At 37.5% G+C, this 23,929-nt stretch overlaps 1 pseudogene; it reads right to left on the bottom strand.

Annotated features, from left to right (window-relative positions):
- Positions 1 to 523: 523 nt before the first annotated feature.
- LOC138174920 (mitochondrial assembly of ribosomal large subunit protein 1-like) overlaps positions 524 to 23,929 on the bottom strand; it is an 80,404-nt pseudogene continuing 56,998 nt past the window's right edge.

The raw sequence follows: 23,929 nt of genomic DNA, 5'->3' as shown, positions 1-23,929 counted from the left end.
TACCTATGGGGTATTGGGCAAAACAAAATTTTGCTGAACCTTGGTTTGTATAAAATGAAGATATGGAGTAGATGAGCTCAAAGACTACTTCTTATTTTTTGTTGTTAATTTTTTTTTAATTTCACGTTATATCAAGGCCAAATAAACAGTCCATAAGCTGAGCTGCCTATTTTTCACGTGGAGGTTTTCTTCTCTCTGCATAAATAAAAATAAAGACCCATTTTAGATGATCCCCATGTAAGTCATTCCCTAAACAAAAGGACATTTCTGTACTATACGAAACATGCAAGCGGAAAAGAGAGTTCTTTAAACGAGACAAGAAGCACCTCTTCCTCAGGTGAGAAGTCAAGACAGGCAAGGCAAATGACTCCACCAGGCTCTGATAAGGGACCAGGAGAAATGTTGAAGCAAGTTCGGTTAGATGCATAAATCAGCTCCTCCTGGGATTTGGCAGGGCTTCTGGTTTGAGGTAACTTGTCTGAAAGACCCTAAAGTGTTGCTGAGGCTCATTTTCCAAAGCTTCCTATGTTTTCCATATCATGTGCATGTGAGAGTGTGTTGGGCACTGAGCAGCGACCAGCAGAGCTTTCAGAAAGGACTCAGAAGCTTCACTGTCTCCATACACAAGCAGATCCAAACAAAACCCCGCAGTAACACTGCCCAATTCTAGTTGCTTCAAACGCTTACCTTGTTCTTTCTCGGCCTCTAAAGGAGGAGCCCTGGAGGCTCCCCTCCTGGTGGAAATCCAAGTGAAGCCTGCCGGCAGTGACTCTGGTGCGATCTGAGCTAACTGATCGTGCTAAGCGCCCAGAGTCCATAACTTTTCCAATTCACAGGTTCGTCGGGTCCCTGGAAGCACCAAATGAATCACCACGCTGACAGGATCCGCACGCTGCCAATCGCCCGCATCCTTCCCTTCCGCGCGAGCGGAAGCCGCAATCTGGGATTTCAGGAACTGAGGCGTCTTCACTACATACAGGGCTGTAGCCTGTAGTTGTCCCCGGCGGGGTTCTACTCACAACCACAAAGTAATCCGTATATTTCAGTTCTGCAGAAACCTGGATTACACACATATCTTTTGCATTGTCTTGCCTCAAGAGAGACACAAGCAGGTTCATGTTAGATTTGGGTCCTTTGTGACCTGTGGTCCTGTGCTCGGCTTGGGTGGCGGCCTACTCCCGCCCCTCAGCTCTGGAGCCCTGAAGCCCCCAAGGCAAAGGCCAGACCAAGGCCCGCCTGTTGGCTCTACGCCTGCGCTTACCAGCCCACGCCAGGGCAGGGCCTCAGCAGTGGAACCCAGTCGGGACCCATCACTCTCCTTCCTGTCTCAACCTCTGAAATGAAGAATTTCAAGGTACACAGGATATTTTGTCCCTGGAATGTTTACATTTTCTGGAGTATGCTGGTGAATGTTTAACAATTGGCTCTTTAGGAAAAATGCATCTTCCTCATCACTTTCTTATTATTTTGCTTTTGGGAGGGCAATTAGGGTTAAGTGACTTGCCCAAGGTCACAGGGCTAGTTTTTGTGTTAAGTGTCAGAGAGGCTGGATTGGTCTTCCTCACTCCAGGGCCAGTGCTCTATTCACTGCACCACCTAGCCGCCCCATCATCACTTTCTTAAGCTCCAGCCAGATGCAGGCAAACTTGAGGTTGGCCCATAGGGCCAGATCTGGACAGCTGTCTGTTTCTATAAGACCAGAGAGCTAAAAGGACATTTTAAAATATATTTTTAAATAAAGTTTTATTGTATTTTAAAATGTTAAAAAAATTCTTAGCTCACTGGCCCTACAAAAACAGTACAGCCGATATAGACGATCAAAAAATAAGAAATCAAACCCTTGTTTGTTGATTTTTGTAGTGTAAATACTCATAATGAACAGTTATCAGTCTACCCTCCTGCGCTGGTTCGGTCTGACTCCAGTGCTCTCCTGGCTCTCAGCCTCACTGGGCTTGTGCCTCATGCTCTCTATGGTCTCTCTTTACTCCCTGGTAGGTTATAGTGACTGCTGACTCTGAATGTGTTACTCCCACCCCAGGTCATAAGGCACAATAACAACAGAAACACCATATCTTTTTTTGGTAGTTCTTTATGATTTATGAAGTGCTTTCCTCACAATATCCTTACAAGTTGAGAACTCAATTTAAAACCATAGGACATGAGTTCAAATCCTGGCTTAACCCACTAATAGTTAAATGATGTCCGGAAAGTTACTTTATCTGTAAAATTAGGGGTTCAGACAATGATCTCTAGGATCCCTTAAAGTTCTAATTCTGTGATGCTATGATAGTTTTTATAGAGAGTAAACCAAAACTAAAAGTCAACTAGTTTGTCCGGGATCACACAGCACTTAAGTGATGGAACTGGCAGTCTCTTTTCAACAATCACATTATCTCTTCTTCTTCTCTCTCCATAGTAGAATAGCTATTTGTTTTTACTACAGCATATTTTAGACCATTCTTGAGTAAAAAAGAAACTAGTACAGATAATGAAGTTATCTAGGATACAAACTATATCTAGAATCATAGTATATAAAACTTGAAAGTGGCCTTAGTTCAACCTTCTATCCAAAGGTAAGATACAGATATTTTGAGATTGATGATGAAGCAATTAGCAAGCATCTAAGTATCTACTCTATGTCCTTTACTATATCACATTTTGAGAATAGAAAGACAGAAGGGAAACAGTTCCTGTTGTCAGTGTCCTTACATCCCTCAAATATATTCAAATGAGGTTAGTTTTGGAGGGAGAAGTCACTGACAAGTCAGGAAATCAGAGCAGGCACATATAGGAAGTAGGACCTGAGCAAGGCTTTAAAGAATATTAGGAGTTCTGGAAATAGATGTGAGGAGAGAGTACATTCTAGGTATGGGGGGGGGGCAGTTAGGAGTTGGGAGGATTGTGTGTGTGAGGAACAAGACGGCAAATTTAACTGAATTGAAGGACATATGAAGAGAAGTCTGATAATAAAGTTATGAGGAGCATGGAAAGACAGGTTGGAGTCATTGTTGTGAAGGCTTTTAAATGAACAAACAGAGATTATATTTGATCCTAGGGGTAGTAGTGAGTCACTGGAGTTTGTTGAGCATAGGAGTGACAATGAAATTTGTGTGTCAAGTATCTCATTTCAGCAGCTATGTGCAGAGTGGATTGGAGAGGAGAAACTTGGTAGAAGAGATCAGACAGGAGGCTATTTCAAAAGTCTAAGTGAAACATATTGAGGGAGAGGAGCTAAGTTGATAAGTGGAGAGAAGGAGGTAGTTGTAAGAGAACATAGGGAAAGAATTGACAACATATGGCAACTGTTTATGTGGGATGTAGGAGGATGAAAAGATGAAAAGTCAAGGATCTTCGTTTGCCAAATTGGGTAATTGAAAGGATGATAATGCCCTTAACAGAAATGGGGAGGTTTGGAAAGAAGGATGGATTGCAACATCTGTGTCAGGCATCTTAAGATAGCAGATGCTAACTTGGTTTGGCTTGCAAGACAAGTATGATTCATACTCCTCAGTTATAAAAGTGGATATTTATGTTACAATCTTAGGGCAGTCCATTTTACAAATGATTCCTATTGATTCAAAATAATCTGTGGGTTGACATCTACCTCCAAACTCTTTAAGGTCCTATGAACCTGTTTCTGTCTTCTGGAAAGCCAGAGGACAGAATAACATGTCATGCAAATTTAAAGGTTAAGGTAGGCAAGGAAAAGAAAAGTAGAGATGATCAAATGAGAGAATATTTTTACCTAACTCAAAGCCTTTATTCTAAATTCCTGCCTTTCATATGCAGATTTGGGCCAACTACAAATCACCCAGGATCTCTCTAAAAGCTCTATTTTCTTCCTGTAGTAGGATGTAAGCTTCTTGAAGTCAGGAAATATTTAATTTTTGTTTTTCTATTCCCATTACTTATTCAGAGTTGACCCTTGAAAATATTTACTGAAATGAACTGAATTCTTGCATCCACCCTTTTTTTGAGTACATAATCTCTTTGCTTGTATCCCTGAAAGATCTTCATTCTCTGGAGAAACAATTTGCCTTTCTTTTTCTTCATCCAGTTAAAATTTACTTTTCTGGCTACTTGAGATATCTATGTCTCTTTTGGTATCTAGATTCTACCCATGTGAAAAGTTTTTGTCTGTCTCTAACAGACCTGAATGTTTGTTTTAATGTTTGGATTAAAAGGTTAAAAAAAAAGGTATGTGTGTGTGTGCATGGGAACTTCCACAAAACACAGTGGAAGTTAATGTCATCTAATTTTATAACTACTTGATCTTCCCTAGTAGAAAGAGATATCATTTGTTTAGTCACAAACAATTGTTTTCTATATTTAACATAGTTTAACAGAATTTAACATATTTAGCATTATACATAGACAATATCTGCAGTCATACCCCAAACCAGTAGTTGGTAGGAATTTTCTGACTGAGGGTTATATTTCCAGGGTGCATATGAGATGGGTAAGGTCTGGAAAGGAGTGAAAAATTTTCCCAATCAACAGTGATGATTTATGTCTTTTGAGCAGTCATTGTATCTTTCTTCTCTGAAGACTACCTGATACACTAATGTGCATATTTGAGTTCTGGACAATCTGAGCCAAGGGAATGATAGTTTGGATCCCCTGCTGCTATCTAAGCCTGTCTCTGAAGATTGCTATGAAATATCACTTCATGCTCCACATCCAAGAGAATGAAATTGATTTGCAAAGGCTTGCTGCTCTACTTCTCCCCATTGGTCACTAACTTCCCTCCCAGGTTGCCCATCCCCTCTTGTCACTGACATGGTGCTGCTCCCTGAACACACAGGAAATGTTCTGCTTGGTGATACCAGCTATTAAGGCTGGCATCAGGTTAATATTTGTCAAAGATAGTTCCTATGTTATATTTCCATTGTTACTGTTTTAGTTTTCCCCTTCGAAGTTTTAGTTCACATAGAGAAAACATGGTTGTGAATTTCGCCTTCATCTAAACAAGGAAAAAATAAATTCAAATATGATAAGTTGGTCAGTTTGAAAATTTCTTAGAAAATAGAAGAGTTAGTTTGTCTATTTTGAGTTGGAAGTAGGGAGAAAATAAGAATTAGATGATCCATAGAATATGGAAATAGTAAATGTGGAAAATATTTTTATTTTATTTTGGGATTTTCAAATATTAGCCTTTCCTGAACAGTAACTATGCCTCTAATCTTTGCTAACATGCAACAAAGTGATCAGTAGGTCTTGATACCTATTGTTGGGCAGACATTTTGTGTCAGTCTATTACATGGATGATTTTTCATGCTGCATTTGTCAGTCTAGTATATTATTCATCTCCCTCTGGGAATGACCATTATAGAAGGTCTTTGATGGAGAGGAGACATTGACAGAAATGACAGAGTCATATCCTGCCCAGGAAGTTTTGCAAATTTATGCAAAAGAGTTGAAAAAAGTATGAATTCCTTCCCTGCAGTGTTAAACTTAGCCTTGAAGCAGGAAATTTGATTACCATGACTATGAGAGCATGCCTAATCAATGCACAAATGTTATTACTCCTGGTAGACAATCTTAAGAAAGCCTCAGACTTATGTCCCTGAAGGCATACTCTCTAAATACGTCATCTACATGACTGTAATGCAGTATTGATATATGCATACAATGCATTCCACATATGCATGCATACATGAACATCTATGTATAGTTTGATGGCACAAAGAATACTTAATCTCATAATGATGTGCTATTTTTACCAAAGTGGGTATTTCTTCTGCTTACAAAGATTGCAACTCTTTGATGCCTTAACAGAAAGTTTAATATATTTATCCAAAAAAATCTACTTATTATCTGACCTTTTGATAATTAGACTCTCAAAACTTAAGTAAGGCTGGTTTTCAGAGAGTAGTTTGCCACTAGACTCACATTGAAATCCTGTCCACCATGGATAGGACCCATTAGAGCCCTCATTCTTTTCTGGCAAAACCTTTGAGATTTCTATGCCACAGTGAAGAATTGGGTGGGACTTTAATGGAAGATAAAGCACAGTATCTAAAACCAATGGGATCAAGTTAAGTAAGGGTATTTGGCTATAAACATGGATTAATTTGGCATGTAGACATAGCTTAAATGGAAATTAAGGCTCAGAGGGGCAAAAAGGCAGAAGATAATAGTTATTAGACTGTGGAAGATATACAATGGAATTATGAGAGTCTGTTCACTTGAATCATTAAATCCTGAGCTAACTAGATTTTTAGAGAATCTAATAATAGCTCCCATTTTTATAATGCTTTAGAATTTTACAAAGTACCTTGTATACATTAACTCATTTGCATCTCAAAGCACCCCTATGAGGTAGTTTCTACAGTTTCTCATTACACTCATTTTTATAGATGATGTGTAATAGATTTTAAAGTATTTGAAAGAGAAGAAGGTACCAAATGGGAAAAAAATCATTGGCAGTATCAATATAAGAAAAATGAAATCAAGAGAGAAAATACTTACCCATATGCCTACTTCTTCATTTATATAAAAGTAAAAATGTCATATACATATATCAAAGGCATTTCTTTACCCTAATGATTCAATCTACCAATATTTATATCTTGGATAGCCATTGGAGATTAAAATTCCCTGTGCAATGAACTGAATAGGAAAGAATGATTTTTATGACATTGGAAGAATTAGTCTACACCTTCAAGGGCAAGAGAAAGAGCAAGGCATACCACCTGGGCAGCCTGGCTTCTGCTAGCAAAACAATTATGTGTCCTTTAAATAATATTGAAATACTATAAGCATCAAAGATGGAAAACTTCAGAGTAACATGTGATGTTTGCAAAATTTGTGCTTTACAATTCTTCTCTGTGATGTAGTGGAAAAAGGCACTAGATTTAAAATTAGAACTCTAGATAACTTCGGAGAGAGAAGTTTCAGTTGAGTATTAGCCACATGGCAGAGGGTTAAGAAGGAGAGAAGTTTGGAAAACAAGTTCATAGGAATTTTTGAGCAGTTTGAATGGGAAGCAGAAGAGAAGATTTGGTCAATAGTTAGCAGGGGTGCTGGAGTCCAACAAGTTTTTTTTTTTTTTAAGATGAGGAAGATATAAGTGTGATTTGTAGGTAACAGGGAAGAAACCAATAGAGAGTGATTAGAATGTAAGTTTCTTCTTAGTACAGTAACTGTTAGTAGGAGATAATAAATATATTTATTGATTGATGATTAAAGAGAGTAGGAATGATAATAGATATGAGTTGGAATGACAGTAGAGTTGAACTGATTCAATAAGGAGTTGAGATTGGAAAAAAGAGGACAGTGTAGTCAGGCTCTTTTGCTATGTTCATTGAATTAAATTTCTATATGAATTATTATAATATCAATGTTATTTCTAATCTCCATTATCAATTTTTCCATATCAATTACTCACAACACAAGATTGAGTTTGAAGAGTTTACTACATATTTTCTCACTATTCTTTCTACTGTTTTTTCTTCCTTTCATCCTTCCTTCCTTCTCCCTGGTTTCTTCCTTCTTTCCTTTCTCCCTTCCTCCTTCCTTCTGAGTATGTGGTCTGACTATGAATAGGTAGTCTGAGTATGTGTAATCAGCTGATTTGGGGATGATTTCTGCATCATTGACAAGTAATTTCCTGTGTTAAAAATCAATTTACGGGGAGGCCAGGTGGCTCAGCAAGTAAGCGCACTGGCTCCAGTGTCGGGATGACCTGGGGATCAAATTTGGGCGCAGATACTTGGCACCACACCCAGAAATAACTGGCCATGTGACCTTGAGCAAGTTACTTAACCCCGATTGCTTTAAAAAAAAATCAATTTACTTCATTTTTGTGGTATTTTTGGTGATCATTATGTCTAGTATAAACCAGTTCTTTCCTCAAAGAAAGTATTCATGAAACAAAGGTTGTGAAATGAGAGTTCTGTGTAGTCTTCTTTGGCCTCTATCATTCTTACTTCCTCATCCACACTGTGTTACTCAACATTCTTGACCATTCTCACCTTTGAATTGAAATTGCTAAGTATCAAAGAGTATGTTGATTTAATTTGGGAAGTCTTCCTGGGTTGTTTGTACAATTTCTCTAGCTATTCAACCTTTGTAACTGATTTTGGTGCACAAACCAACTATTTTCATGATGTTCTATTTTTTTTTTACAAGTATTTAGTGTGAGTTTTGCAATATAAGGTGATCAAATGCTCCATGAAATTATGATTCTTGATGCCATTGGAGTATTTTGAAACTAATTCTGTCTTCCATTTAGCTGAAACTTCATTCTTTCTTCTGGTTTCATCACCCTTCATTATTGCAGAAGCAAGAGGGGTTTGTGAAAGATTGATGGCTACCTTGTATTTTCCTTTGTTTCATGGCTTGCTATGGCTAAATAATTCCTCATCACATGGTCAGCATAATTTATTCCGCTAGGCTAGTTCTCAAACATTGGATTTAGTCCATTCTAAGATGCTACCTAAAGCAGACCTGCACAACCTGTGGCCTGGCCCATGGGCCACTTGTGACATGCTGAAGGATGTTGGGTGGCCTGTGAAAAATGTAGAGCATCTTCTACATTTTTCACAGGTCACCCAAAATTCTTCCACATATCACAAGTGACCTGTGGGCTGCAGATTATACAGGCCTGACCTAAAACTTTTCCATCACTTCTTCTATGAGTTTTACTTTGATGTCTCTTCATAGCATGGTGATGACCCTGGCTTTGAGACTCTGTTCTTAAAGGCTATGTCAGTAGAGTATATAGCCTTTGACTGTTATTTAGAACATCTATAGGCATTAATTTAAGTTACTATAAAATTACATGAGAGCAAATAAATAAGGTGGAGTTTACTGGAAAGGAGGAAGAAAATAATCACCAGAGGGACAGATTAAAAAAACCTTGCCAAACATTTAGCCTCTTCTTTTTTTTATAGTGAATAGTCCCTTTACTCCTTAGGTGATTTCTATTTTCCTGATCACAGACTGTACTGCTTCTATCAGGCCTCACATGACTAGCTTCTTTGCTGTTAATTTTAATAAAAGGATTTAATAAGTAAAAGCTCCATTGGGGAAATCTTGGCTGAAATTTATGAGATGTTCTCTGGGATAACAGGGCAGCATGCATGAATTCAAAAGCTTTCCTGTCAAAATTTTTATTTTGTTAAATGGAATTTTTTTCTTGATAATATCAATATGGATGATGTTCATGGTGTTACTTGTTTCCTTCTGTTTACCCAGAGTGCATCTTTCTAGATACCTTTTTGGAGGTAAGGGTTATATGTTGTCACTTCAACACTTAGTTTTGCTTGAGAGGAAGAAAAGTTTAACAATCTCATCTACTGAGCTTGAAGGAAAATGCTATGTCTCTGCAGTAGTTTGAGTTCACCTTTTCTTTCCAAGGTGATGCACCTTATTGCATTCTTGAAAGAATGCTTCCAGCAAAATGCCTCCTTATTATGAATGAGGCCCTCTTATTGTTCACAGGAGTGCCAGGAGCCACCTTTTCCAGCTTCCTTTCTTTTATTATCCTCTTTCATCTTGCTCACTTTCATCTTGTACCTTCTCTTTGGCTTATAAAATGAGCAATCTGTAAGAAAGGAAGGCAAGATTTAGAGACTGAGTGACCACTAGAGATTTCTATAGGGTCCAAATCTTTTGATGAGAATCTGAACCAAAGTCTAAAGGTCATGTCGTGGGAATGGGGGGAAGAGAGGATACATGAAGAATAATGGTGGCTTAATTAAAGATTTTTTTGACTTAGAAATTTTGAGGTGATTATTGGATGGAAGAATGAAGGGGATTGATAAGAGAGAAGCATTGACCTGGTGTTGTGTTTCAGGTTTTTAATATTATAGAAAACTGGAAGAAAAGGCTCTTTTTTTGAGGCATCTGAAATATTTGTAATAACAGGCATATACAATTTCCTTGAATTACATGGGGGAAGGTTCTTTTTTTGTGCTAATTCTGCATCACCTGGCCCATCTCCTGTATTTTTCTTTCCCAGATGTCACGAGGAAGCAGCAACCATGATTAATTGTTTTTTGTCTTTATCCCTTGAATCCAGGGATCACAAGGAGATTCTGAGGGATGAAAAAGAGAACAAACCTTTGAAAATTTGGAGCAGGATTGTCATTGGCATGGTACCAGAGGTGAATGTGGGGGCTAATAGGGAAGAAAAAAACTCTGTTGCTGAGAATATCCCAGTGTTCTCTCCTGTTTCTTCCTCCTTTCTTTCTATACTCTCTTCACTGTCTTGAAGATGATGAGGATTTCATCAGCTCCCATGCACATTCATTGCTATAGATATACATCCAACCTGGCAGCTTTCCTAACTTTCAGTTTCCTATCGCCAATTGTCTTCTATTGGACATTTTGAACTGAATGCTCCACAGACATCTTGAATGCAATATGGACAAAACAGAACTCATTTTTTTCCTTTTCAACTTATCCCTCTTTTGAACTTTCCTATTCTGGTGGAGCATACCACCGCCTTTCAAATCACTTAGGTTCACATCTCCAAGACAAACTTTGACTCCGACTCCAGGCTCATCACTCTATCCACTGTGCCATATACCTGATCGCACATTCTACAGTTCATCTATATTGTCTTGCTGTTCCTCACATGTGACATTCCATCTCTTATCTCCTTTGGGGGGCAACCTTCACAAAAACTTTACCCCACAGTTCTAATGCACTGTATCCTTACCTGTAATCAACCAACAAGCATTCATTATGTTTACTGTGGGCCAGGCACTGAGGTAAGGACTGAGGATACAAGAAAAAAGTAAAAAAAAAATTCCTTCTTTCAAGTAGCTTATATTCTATTAGGGTAGACAATCCCTCGCTTTTTTTCAAAACATAGCTCAAAACTGCTACTAACTACATTAGTTCTTTTTTGATCTCCTCAGTGACTATTGACTCCCTCTAGAAATTACCTTGTACTTAACATTGCATATATTTGTTAACCATTTATATATGTACATATTGTCTTCCTAGATAGAATGTAAACTTCCTGAGGGCAAGGACTATTTCATTTTTTTTCTTTGTACTCCTAGTGCCTAATCCAATGCCAGAGACAGAGTAGGCACTTAATAAGTACTTGTTGATTGTGATTGATCTATATATCCAGATTTTGTTTTTCTATTAAATTTTAGTCTTACTTTACCAATCTGCCCAATGGACACTTTCAACTGGAAGACCTGTAGGAATCTGGAATTCAGTATGCTCAAATAGAATCTATTACCTTTTCTTTGTTTAAAAAAAAATCTCTTTCTTCCAACCTCTGTTGAATAATTGAAAGAAAAACAAAATTTACAGTACACAAACATAGGCCAGCAAAATAAATTCCTACACAAGCAAAAATGTATGTCTCATTTTGTATTTTAAGACAATATGGTGAAAGATCAGTAGTGTGATTCATCTTCATCTCTTTGGACCCTGGGTTCATGATGACATTAATAAGATTTCTGAAGTCTTCCAAAGGTATTTTTTCCTATAATGTTGTTGCCATTATGTAAATTTTTCTTCTGGTTCTCACAGCAATCTGCATGAGGTCATAGTGGTCTTTCCATTTTCATCTGGATATCCATTGCATAATTTCCTATGGCAGAATAATATTTCACTAATTCATATGCCACAATTTTTTTTAGTAATTCCCTCAAACATTGGTCAGCCCCTTAGTATGTGTGTATTTTATTTTTTCTGATCCTATATCATTGGGATATAAACCTTGTAATGTTATACTTAAGTCAAAGTGTATATGTGATTTAGTAAATTTTGGGATGCAATTCCAAATTTATTTGCAGGATGACTAGATCAATTCACAGTTCCAACAACAATCCATTAATATGCCTGTCTTATTATCTTCTCTAAATCTTCCCCTTTTCCCAACATCCTTATTTCTGTTGAAGAAAAATCTATCCATCTAGTCATGTTAGTTTACAACCTCAGAGTCATCCCCTATCCTTCCTTCTTCACTGTAAATATTTAATAATTTGACATATCTTGTTTACTATATCTCAACATCTCTCAAATTCATGCTCTTCTTTTCAGTTCCATCCACAATCTTATTTCAGGACCATCTCACCTTTCATCTCTGTCCATTTATATTTAATAGCCACTTAATTGTTCTCTGCTTCTAGTCCTTTTCTTCCTCAATAATTCCAATATAGAATATATAATATAGATGAGACATAATTTTGGGGCAGAAGGCCTTAACAAATCAGAGGATAGTATCAAGATAAATTTCATGGAACTCATGCTATCATTTTGAGTTCAAAAGAATCTAGAAATTCAGTAAGGTTGTGGTGAGGATTGTGTTCAAGGAGGAAGCAGCTTACATTCAAAGCAAGAAGGACATCTGTCAAATTGATATTAAGTTGTAAGCTCATTTAGTGTAGGGACTGTCTTTTGCCTCTTTTTATATTCTCAGCACTTAGTACATTGCCTAGAACACAGTAGGCACTTAATGAATGTTTATGTATTGATTGAGATTTCTGAAACATAGACCTGACAATATCAATCCATTGGTCAAAGAGCTCTAGGTAATATTTATTATTCTCTAGGATAAAATAAAAACCTCTTGGTTTATCACAAAGTATTTCATAATTTGGCACTAGCGTAATTTTCTAGACTTACTGATGATTGCTTTCCTTCATGTACTCTACTTTTCAGTGAAAAAAGCCTATTTATTATTCCTCACACATTTTTTTCCATCTTTAGTCCTCCATGCCTGAAATGAAGTTTACCTCTGCATACTTCCACATTGAATGCAATCCTTACCTCCTTGTTTAGAATCTATACTTTCTCTACTTTCCTTTTAATTTCAGCTCATCACCTCCCACATGAAGCCTATTTTGATCCCCTTCATAGTGCCATTTCCACAGAAATGAAAATGTATTTACTTTTATGTTTTATATGGTGTTTTCCTCCTTTAGAATGTAAAACTCTTCAAGGAACACTCTTTAGATTTTTGTTTCCACCTTTAGCTTCTAGCATAGTGCCTGAATATCGTAGGTGATTTAAAAAAGGGATTTTGAATGAATAGTACAGAAGTCCTTGGTTTCTTAAAGGCTTTGTCAGTATAATACAAGCATCTTAACATGGTAGAAAATCAAGGTTTTATTATGACAGAAAGGCTTAAAGTATACTTTCAGTGACAATCTGTGTTTGAGGGACCAATCTAAAGGACAGAGAGATACATTATTAATAGGTTGGTCTTAGCAGCCCATTAATTAAAGAGCATTGCACATTATACTTATATTTTATGAATATTTTCTTCAAGAAAAATTTAAAAAGTGTTTTATGTGTTGAGTTCTGAAGAATATCACCAAGAATTCAGTTGACTACATCCTTTTTTTTTTTCTTTTTGGAGGGGAGAAGGCAGGGCAATTGGGGTTAAGTGACTTTCCCAAGGTTACATAGCTAGTAAGTATTAAGTGTCTGAGGTCAGAATTGAACTCAGGTCCTCCTGACTCCAGGGCCAGTGCTCTATTTACTGCACCACCTAGCTGCCCCAAATGACTACATCTTAAACAAAAAAAAATTGACTGGTTATAGTTGCAGTCACTCCCAAATCAATTGTCTGTATATGGTCAGACTTGGCACAAAGGTCAAAAATCAACATCAAGCTAGAAGAAAGGACAATGATAAAAAAAACAACACAACATGCAATCAAAACAATTCCTATTTGATTAAAAAAAGTTATCAATACTAGAAATTTGTAAATTAATAAATGGGAGGATGCTAACACTGATTATTACAATTTCCTAAAGAAGTTCCATTGATACAAATTAATCAACACAATGAAGAGATCAAAAGTGACCTATGCTCAACAAGTGACCATCAGTCTTTGCTTAAAGACATCTAGTGAAGGAAAAATCACTTTTTACCAAGGAAGTTGATTTCTTTTTCACATAACTCAAATTTAGACATCATGTAATGCACCACTTTCTTACATGAAGCTTAAATTAGTCTTTTAAAAACTTCTATCCATGTCTCCTAGTTCTTTATTTTGGGAACAAAGAGAACAAGTCTAATCTCTCTTCCCCATGTGTTAGGGCAAGCTGGATACCAGTACCCTGTCAGTTCAGGCTGTATTTTGCGTTGAAAGGAGATGTTCATCAAGTCATTGAACAGTTTTCAAAAGTAGATTTACTTTGACCTAACACAAGAAGGTTTTGCAAAAAGGATGCAGTAGCACTCTATGGACACCACCACTTTTATCTACAACTGAAAACTTATTTTGGCAAGCAGGGCAGTGAATAGTGACTTATATGGTCATCAGGTATGCCAAACTCAGACTCCACATGGTTGGGACTTTTATGTCCTTACGTGACCAAGAAGGTACATCACAGGAGGCAGGGTTCAGTCAGGTTTCAGGCATAGTTTTATTGTCATTTAGGGAAAGCTAATGTTTGTTGAGGTGGAAAGGGACCACAACATAGCAGTCCTTCATATACTCAAAGAGAGCTTTCATTTTCTCCCAGGCCTTCTCTTACCCAGGCTAACCATTAGTTTTTACAAGTGATGCTCTTAAGTCATGGTCCTAAGGCCCTTCACTATTCCTTCTTTAGATGTTATCTAGCTTGTCATTATCCATTTTGAAATGTGGTATCTATAAAATGACCATAATACTTCAGTTGTAGTCTAACCATGCAGAGTATGGAGTCAGCTTCTTGTTCCGAGACACTATAGTTCTATTAAAAAAAATCATCTAACATCATTTGGGTACCATATCACAGCTCAACATAGTAGTCCACTAAAACCCCCAGATCTTTTTCAGTCAGACTATATAATGGTATTATCTCCATCTGTATTTATGATGTTGATCTTTTGAAATTGTATATAACTTTATATCACTATTAAATTTCATCTTGTGGGGTGGCTAGGTGGTGCAGTGAATAGAGCACCAGCCCTGGAGTCAGGAGGACCTGAGTTCAAATCCAGCCTCAGACACTTAACACAAAAAACTAACCGTGTGACCTTGGGCAAGTCACTTAAACCCAATTGCCCTATGTTCCCCCCTCCAAAAAGCAAAAAAATAAAAATAAAAAAAACCCAAAACTAAATTTCATCTTGTTAGATTCAGTCTAACTTAGCTCTGACCCTTTTCTTTCATTAGTTACCAGTGTTCCATCCACCCTGAGTAGTGATACTATTCCTCTTTGATTCTCCTCTTTTCCATAATATAATCAAAAAACCCACTGTTTTTGTCCTTAGTTTTCTCTAATAACTAAGGTTCACTCTCAGCTTTAGCACTCTTGAAACTATTCTTACATGGAAGTACACTCATTGATTAAGTCACAGAACCATGAGAGAATAAGAAAAGCTAAATAGAACCAAAAGTAGTGGTTGTTGTTCATTCAGTCAGATCCAAATCCATGACCCTGTATATGGTTTTCTTGGCAAAGACATTGGAGTGGTTTGCCATTTCCTTCTCTAGTGGATTAAGGCAAGCAGAGGTTAAGTGATTTGCCCCAAGTCACATAGCTAGTGAGTTTCTGAGGTCGAATTTGAACTCAGGTCTTCCTGACTCCAGGCCTTGTGCTCTATCCACTGAGTCATCAGAGGACTTAAGTTCAAATGGTATCCCTAAAATTTTAGTGCCGTTTGAAGTCTTAGAAGCTTAAAATGGCTAAATTTTTTAAAGTTACTATGTATATGAAGTCTGTAAAATTCTTGAGGACAGAGACTGTTTTATATTTAGGCCTTTTTATTGCCAGTGGATAGGTCAGTACCTCAACAAATTAGGAACTGATTTTTATTTAATATGTATATACCCCCAAATTGAAGAGATTCAGTGCGTAGTTTGGAATCCAGGTATATGAATGACCTAGATAGCTTGAGCAACTTATTTACATGTTCTCCAGAAACCACTTTTTTTTGTGTGATCTTAAGTGGGTCACTTAACCTTTTTGGGCTTGCATCTTCTCATCATGTAAAATGGGGATGGAGTGGTATAGGGAATACACTGGTGTCATTTAAAGGCCCATCCAATTCTAATCTTTGGTGCTAAGTATTGAAGGAGTATGATTTGGGTGTGATTTTCCCCCCTAGATTAAGATGTTTAAGAGAATGCATCCATATTAGTCAATGAATGCTTCATCACATCATGAAGCTATGAACCAGATAGTACTAAACAATATTGACTAGTACTATTTTTTTGGACATCACTCTCTTTCCCACTCCTTCTTCCTCCTTGATAGAATGGTGCTTCTTCTGAGTCAGCTTTTCACAGATTTTCCAGTCTTTATTCCTGAAAAGGAAATAAATTATCATTATCATGATCTTTACTGATACTAATAAGGATATTTATATAGCATCTTAAGATTTGCAAATTTCTTTGTCTTTTATTGGGTCACTATACTAACTCTGTGAGATAAGTTCTTAGGGTATTATTTTCTCCATTTTATAGATGAGGAAAATGAATCCCTGAGAGTTTAAATATCATGCCCAGGGTCATACAGCTAGTGACAATCCAAGGTGGGATTTGAATCTAGTCCAGAGCACAATCAGCAGAGATATCTCCTTTTGTAGGACTAAGTTGGGATAGGCAGCAGTTTGAAGAACCATTTTTTTTTTTTTGCTTTTTGGAGGGCAATTGGGGTTAAGTAACTTGCCCAAGGTCTCATGGCTAGGTTTTTTTTTTTGTGTGTGTGTGTTAAGTGTCTGAGGACGGATTCAAACTCAGGTTCCCCTGACTCTGGAGCCGTCACTCTACTCACTGCTCTACCTAGAAGACCTGAAGAACCATTTTTGAAAAAAAAAAAAGACTGATATTACCATATGCTTTAAATGGAATATTTTGAATACTCTAAATAAAAATTGTTATTTCCTGTTAGAGTCCAAGTCTCTTTACCTATTACCTGGAAAAGCACTTAAGAAATGTGTGGTTATGAGATCCCAAAGCCAAACACTAGAAAAGATGAGGGTAGGCAGATGGAAAGGGCCTTTTGGCACATGGGGAGAATGTTTGCATATTCATTACAAATGACAAGGAAACAAACCTTGAAAACAAATACTGCCTTTGAAGAGTCAGCATCTTCAAATGACAGACTAGAATGTAATGTATAAAAGTTTACTTTCCTATTCTCAGCATAAAGAAAAGGTCTATTTTCAGTTTATCATAACCTATATATTCATTGATATCTTCTTGCTAATTGTTCTAACATGAAATCTGACATTTACATAGCACTTTAAGATCTACAAAGTGTTTAACAGAAATGATCTCATTGGAATATCAAGACAACCCTAGTGGAGTAGATATTTCAGTCTCCATTTTAGAAATGAGGAAACCGAAACTCAGATTAAGTCACTTGCTCAAGATCACCAAGGGAGTAAATGTCTGAAAACTAACTCCAAGTCTAGCACTGTCCCTGAAGCATCGCATTGTGAGGGGTGAAAATGGGAGAAAGACTGGTGATTGTGAGGGTTGCTTTGAGAAGGTAGAGACTATTTGAGTATTTTCTTATATCAAGAAAATTTGAAATTTGCTTACTTAATAGAACTTTGACAGATGTTAACACATAGAAAATGAGTTGTGGTTTGTCCTTTCTTGAAGAGGAATCATGACATCAAGAAGATGATGACATGACTTGCAATTTAGGGATTTCAGTGAGTGAGAGCTGTGTAAAGTCACCAACCTCACTTTCTATCTGGGTCTGGTGGCCAGATATGGATCAGAATGACTGGTGATGGCCCAGGATACAATGGAGATCTTGGCCTTATTAAGCTAAGGTGTTTCTGAGTTCTCACTTTGAATGAGGGAATGGGCCATTCAGTGCATTGGCTTGTTTAAGAAGTAGTCAAGGGATGACTTAAATACTCTTTAAATAAAAATTGTTATTTCCTGTTAGAGTCCAAGTCTCCTTACTTATTACCTGGAAAAGCACTTAAGAAAAATGTGGTTATGAGATCCCAAAGCCAAACACTGACAAAGATGAGGGCAGGCAGATGGAAAGGGCCTTTTGGAATATGGAGAGAATGTGCCCCTTTAATAAAAATAAATCATACTGGGAGGGGAAGACCCTCAGGGTTGCTGGTCAAAAGAGAAACAATTACTATGTACATTAACTCTTATCTAGGATGGCCCAAAAAATGACCAGTAAGTGGTTCTGGGGCAAGGATCTATTGTTGTCCATTCCACGAGAGCCAGAGTGAGTAATTGACTTTAAGACATGGTCTTTAAGAAAGAAATCTAGCCTTTAAACCCCAATATAACTAGGTAGGTTTCAACCATCAAAATTTACCTTTTTTTTGGGCAGAACACCCTCACATAAGGGAATGTTATCCCATGTTGGGAAAGGGGAACATAGGAGAGGAGAAGAGAAGAGAGGAGAGGAGGAGTTGAGTTGCCCAACAGAAACTGACCAGCTGGTCCCCATTGGGGCGAATTGGACTTCTGGGCCATCTCTAGTCATCCTGATCTATATCTGGTCACGGGACCCAGATGGCTCTGGAGAAGAAAGTGAGGCTAGTAACTTTGTACAGTCCTCCCTTACTCAAATTCAATTCAATTGCAAAGTCATGCCACCATCTTCTTGATGTCATGGTCCTCTTTGAGAACAAAGGACAAACCACAACCTGTGAATAGAAAATGAGAGGGTTATGTCAGATGACTTCTGAGGACCCTTCTTGCTCTAAATTTATGATCTTATCATCATGGATAATCTTGGCTTACTTTAGTAGAGAAAGTGAAAAATTTTGTCTCAAAGAAGTCACTTCATCCACAATGAGGTTTATAATAAAAAAAATTGTGTAGCATCCCAGTAGTTGAAACTTAGATGGCACACTTTACAGTGGAATATTTGAAACCCATAATTCCTGGGTACTGTATGCTATGGTTTGAGTATGGATATGCCACCTTATGTTATGGAATACTTATCAACAATGAGAAAACTTAAAGAATGTAGGTCTTTATGTGCATCTTTTGAAGATTTCACAGTGATTTAACAGATATAGGAACTTCTTAGATGAGAAAAATCCCACTATCAATGCAGATCGGTACTTTCTTGGCAATCCATACTCCCACAGAGTTACCTAGAGCGTTGAGAAGTTAAGTTACTTGCTCACATTAACAAAGACATTATGTATCAGAGGCAAGACTTGAAACCTGGTCAGTCTGGCTTCTAGGTCAGCTCTGTGCCCAAGATGATTGCTTCTCACTCCTTTCAAGGACTAGTATGAGTGGTCACAGTCATCCTACTAAAGAACCCTGACATTGTAGTATTGTTGAAATAGTACATAATATTGAGAATTGTCTTTGGGATAGTGGTAAGAATTCTGGATTTGGAAATGAGACATTTGGTTGAAATTCTACTGCTAGTATTTAACTGGGTGACCATAAGCAAAGCAATTTCTGTCTCAGCTTCCTCACCTGTAAAATGGGATAGTAAAGCCTCTACTCCTTAATTTTAATGAGAGGCAGCATGGTGGTCAGGTCAGTCAGGACAGTATGGGTTTAAAACTGCCTTTTGATAAGCACTGACTGTTTTACTCTGGGGAAATTTCTTAACTTTTCATTGTCCCATTCAGTTCTCCAATACTATAGACTTTAGAGCAGTTGCTTTGACATCAGTGGTGGTGGTTTTGGTGGGAGGGGTTACCATCTTGCTAAATAATTGAAATTCTGACCGACATAAAAAAAATATTCTTAAAACATCAAGCTGCCAGGAGGAGCAATTGACACGATTTGTGTAAAATGCTTTATAACTTTTAATACGACCTGAGAGATCTACTTGAGTTCTAAAGTCTCTATGCATAGTAGGCTTGCCCATTGGCAAGGTGAATTAAATTTTGCTCCACCTCCCTGAACAGTCGGTTTCAGGCTTCAGTATTTCAGATCACACTCTAATGATCATACTAGTCAAAATGCAAATGAAGAAATAGGTACCTACAATTGTAAAATTGTATTATCTAGTAAATGTTCTGGCCAGTGACTAATTCAAGCCTTCTGACAGATTGTCAAGAAATAAATGAGTCCTATATATGAAAGATTTGACTAGGCAGAGAGAGATGAAAAATGTTCTGAACATCAACTTAAGATGTTAAGATCTCTGCAGAGAATTTCACAAAAGCAGACAAGCACTAATTAAACAAAATCAAGAAAAAGTAGTCATTAATTTACTGAAGAAAATCAATAGAAAACTATGTGAGAAGAACACTGGTTCTAGAATTATGGAAACTGGGTTAAATCCCATCTCTGTCACTTATGACCTGTGTGGCCTTGGGCAAGTTTCTTCACCTCCCTGGGCCTCAGTTTCCTCATATGTAAAATAAGGAGATTGGACTAGATGGTCTTTGAGGTCCCTTCATCTTTTTATGTAACAATAACTAAGGAAAGTCTTCCCCAGGCCCAAAAAGTTTCAAGATCACAGAGACTACATTACTTTCACATGACAGCCCAAAGGCTCACCATGGGGTAGGGACACTGTGGAGGAGGAAATTTAAAAAAGAGTTTTGGTTCAGAAGAAGGAAGTAAGGGTAGAAATTGTTGCCTTCCTTAATTAACCCTGCCTCTCTTCTTGAGGCCCAACCAAAGATTCACTGATGTGGCAAATCTTCCCCCACCTCTAGATCCTGTCTCTTCCTCAGCAGCTGCAGTTGCATGAAACTGGAGCCACAACCCATTTCCTGGTCATAGGAGAGTTAAGTCATGTCTTCCCCCATCCCTTAGCATGTGAGTTCTTTGATATTAGAGACTATTTATTTTTCCTTTCTTGATATCACCAGTTCTTAGCATAGTGCCCGGAATACATGGGATGAACATGTAATTTCATTGGGATGAGGAACTTCCAGGTGAGACCCCCCTCCCAAGGTAGTGCATTTGCTGTCCCCTGTGTAACTGCATGGTCACTGACTAACAGCAAAGGCCACTGAAGATGAGTGTGTAGTTAGTGGGGGGGACCTCATCTGCTGCCACTCACCTACTGAGATCTTGATTTACCCATCACCCACCATTCTTACATAGTTCTGTGGGGATTTCTCTGCATTACTCTGATGCAGATGGTTTTACACATTACTGTTGAATTGAACAACTGCTTTTCGTTCTGTTGGTTGTTCTCAGCTACCCTAAGTTGGTGAGTCTTTGTAGACTTTGTATCTTTTTAATGAAGGAGCAAACATTTATTAAGTGCCTATGACATGTATCCTAGGCATGCTGTTAAGCACTTTAAAAATCTCATTTGTCCTTAGAACAACCCTGTGAGATAGGTGCCATGATCCTCATTCACAGTTAGAGAACCAAGGCAGATAGGTTAATTGACTTGTCTAGGCTCACATATCTGGTAAGTATCTGAGGTCATATTTGAACTCAGGTCTTCCTTACTTCGGGTACTAGAGTACCCTCTCTACTCTGCTACCTAATTGCCTCTGAAATAGTTCCTGCTGTTGAATTGCAGCTTTAAGAGAATCCTTGTCATATATTCTTGTTTCAGTTATAGTGATTTTAAAAAATTCTGATGTACTGCCAAATTTATGCATATACTTCTAGTACTTTCCTGAACTCATCTTGTACTTCCAGCTGTTTGATACAATTTCCAGCTGAGTGTCCTGCTGGCTTTTCTAATATAACTCCTTTGCTTTAATTTAAGGTCCTACACAAATGGTGTAGCCTTATTTCATGTTACTTCCCTTCACAATCAAACTGGACTACTTGATGTTATCCAGTCTCAATATGCTGTTTCATATTTTGGTACATTTGGGTAGTCCATCCTCCAACTCTGGGCAATCTTTTTGGGCCTCAGTTCCCTAATGTTTAAAGAAATTAGAACCTCCAAGGTCCCTTTCAGCCTATCTATCAACCATGTCTATAATTCACTTCCTCCTCATCTGTACCTCTCAGATTTCTCACTCTTGAAGGCTTAGCTCTGCCATGAAGCTTTCCCTTCTCCTCTTCTCACCTGCACACTTCCATCCTCTCAAACACAAAATGTTCTCTTCCTCCTTGCATTTTGTTGGGGCACTTGTCTACATCTCTCCTTTGACCATATTACTACTTACCCTGTCACGGGTAAGTGGGTCACCACCCATACTCTGGTGCCTCATGCCTCTTATGCCTCACTCTCTGGGCTGGATTGTTCTTAACCTGTTTTCAAAATGGGAGGTCTAGGTTCTCAGGTAAAAGCCCCCACCAAGTACTTACACTCCAACTATCTCAAGGCTGTAATAGTAACCCTATGGAGGGGAAATATACTTCTCCTACTCAGTGTAACAGCTCCAGTGATATCCTATTTTTACAAAACCAGCCACTCACAATAATGAAGCTTTTAAATCTTAAACATAACCATTTACTTAATAGTGGGGCAGAAGAAATAATAACATCATAGGTACTCCTGTATTAAAGCAAGTACAGGATTAATGAATACATCACAATCTACATATAAACTGGGCTCACATTTTCCCACCAATCCCTCCTACTAAGTATTTATAAGGGTAGAATGGGTACACACTGAGAGACATCTGATAGGGAAACATGAGGGAGGAAAACTCATGTTCCCACAGGAACCAACAATTTCAGAACTCTATGTGTCATTGTCTTTTTTCTCACTTAGGAAGTATGTAGGAAAGTTTCTGATGGATTTAGCTCCTGTGTTGAACAGATTCCTAGATTGCTAAACTGAGTTAATCAATACTCTGCTAAACTAACTACTCACTGGGCATGAAATCTCAGCCAAACTAACCAATCCATTTGGTTCTCTCCTTCTCAGCTATTCCTAAGGTTAGTTGAAATTAACCTCTACTATTAAATGTAGTATCCAGAGTTTCCAGATTCGAGTTGAGCTAGCACAGTTCTGAAGCAGGTCCTTTCATCTCTCCCTGCTTCTTTTTGGGCTCAGATTCTGGGTATTTTCTGCAAATTACTCTTATTCAGCTTATGGTTTGGAACCAAATTCTCACCTTCTGACAATAATCAGATTAATTATAATTGTCCCTTAACTGTAGAAAGGTTAAGATAATCTAAATATTTTCAATATAAAATAACTTTCCACATTAAAAATAAAAAAAGAACATCTGTCTCAGAAAAATGGAAAAGGAAATGGCAAACCACTTCAGTATCTTTGCAAAAAAAACAAACAAACCCCAAACCAGAACAAAATGGAGTCATGAAGAATCAAACATGACTGAAAAATGACAACAAAAATAATCTCCCCAAAATAAGTCAAAGTAACTGTCTTAGAATTCTGAGCATTCTTAACTCAGCAATAAATTTCTATTTATGAGTGGGCAGTACTATAAAGGGATTGTACTATATATTCTCCTCCAAGTGGACATTTTCAGTTCTCAGGAAATTAAAATTAAAGAGAAGTGGAGTATGCATATAACGTCTAACAAAAATAGTTACTATTTTATTTAATTAACATGTTACATCAGATTAACACATTTTGTTTTTCATTCAAGAAAATATGTATCGCAAAACAATCTCTTTTTGACAATATCTATCTCTTATCTTCAAAATTACTTTAATAAACAAGCAAATGATATATAATTTTTCCTCATATTTTTAGAGCTTACACTCAACACTGCATGAGTGTCCCAATTTTTCCACATCCCCTCCAAAATTTGTCATTTTCCCTTTCTCTCATGTTAGCCAGTCTGATAGATGTAAGGTGGTACCTCAGAGTTGTTTTAATTTGCATTTCTCCAATCAACAGTGATTAAGAGCATTTGTTTATATGACTAGAGATAGCTTTGGTTTGTTCTAATACTGTCTGTGCATATTCTTTGGCCATTTATCAATCAAGACTTTCTAAATCTTTTTAAAGCAATGTGAACTTTAGGATAGAATGTATTGAAAGCAAGGGATAATTTCTCCACTGGTATCCATGCAATATCAGAGGAAGCCCTTTTGTATGTTGAGTAGAACTCCAGGAAAGGAGGATTTGGGGCATCATGTAGACTTAAGTCACCCAAGATGAGGAAGGCTGAGTGGATAGATAGTGAATTCTTTCTTCCTTCCTTCCTTCCT

Source organism: Petaurus breviceps, unplaced genomic scaffold (assembly GCF_028583685.1).
Source record: "Petaurus breviceps papuanus isolate PSGF00001 unplaced genomic scaffold, PetGlider_PUasm1.0 76, whole genome shotgun sequence".
Taxonomy (NCBI): Eukaryota; Metazoa; Chordata; class Mammalia; order Diprotodontia; family Petauridae; genus Petaurus; species Petaurus breviceps.
This window is presented reverse-complemented; position numbering and strand designations above follow the sequence as displayed.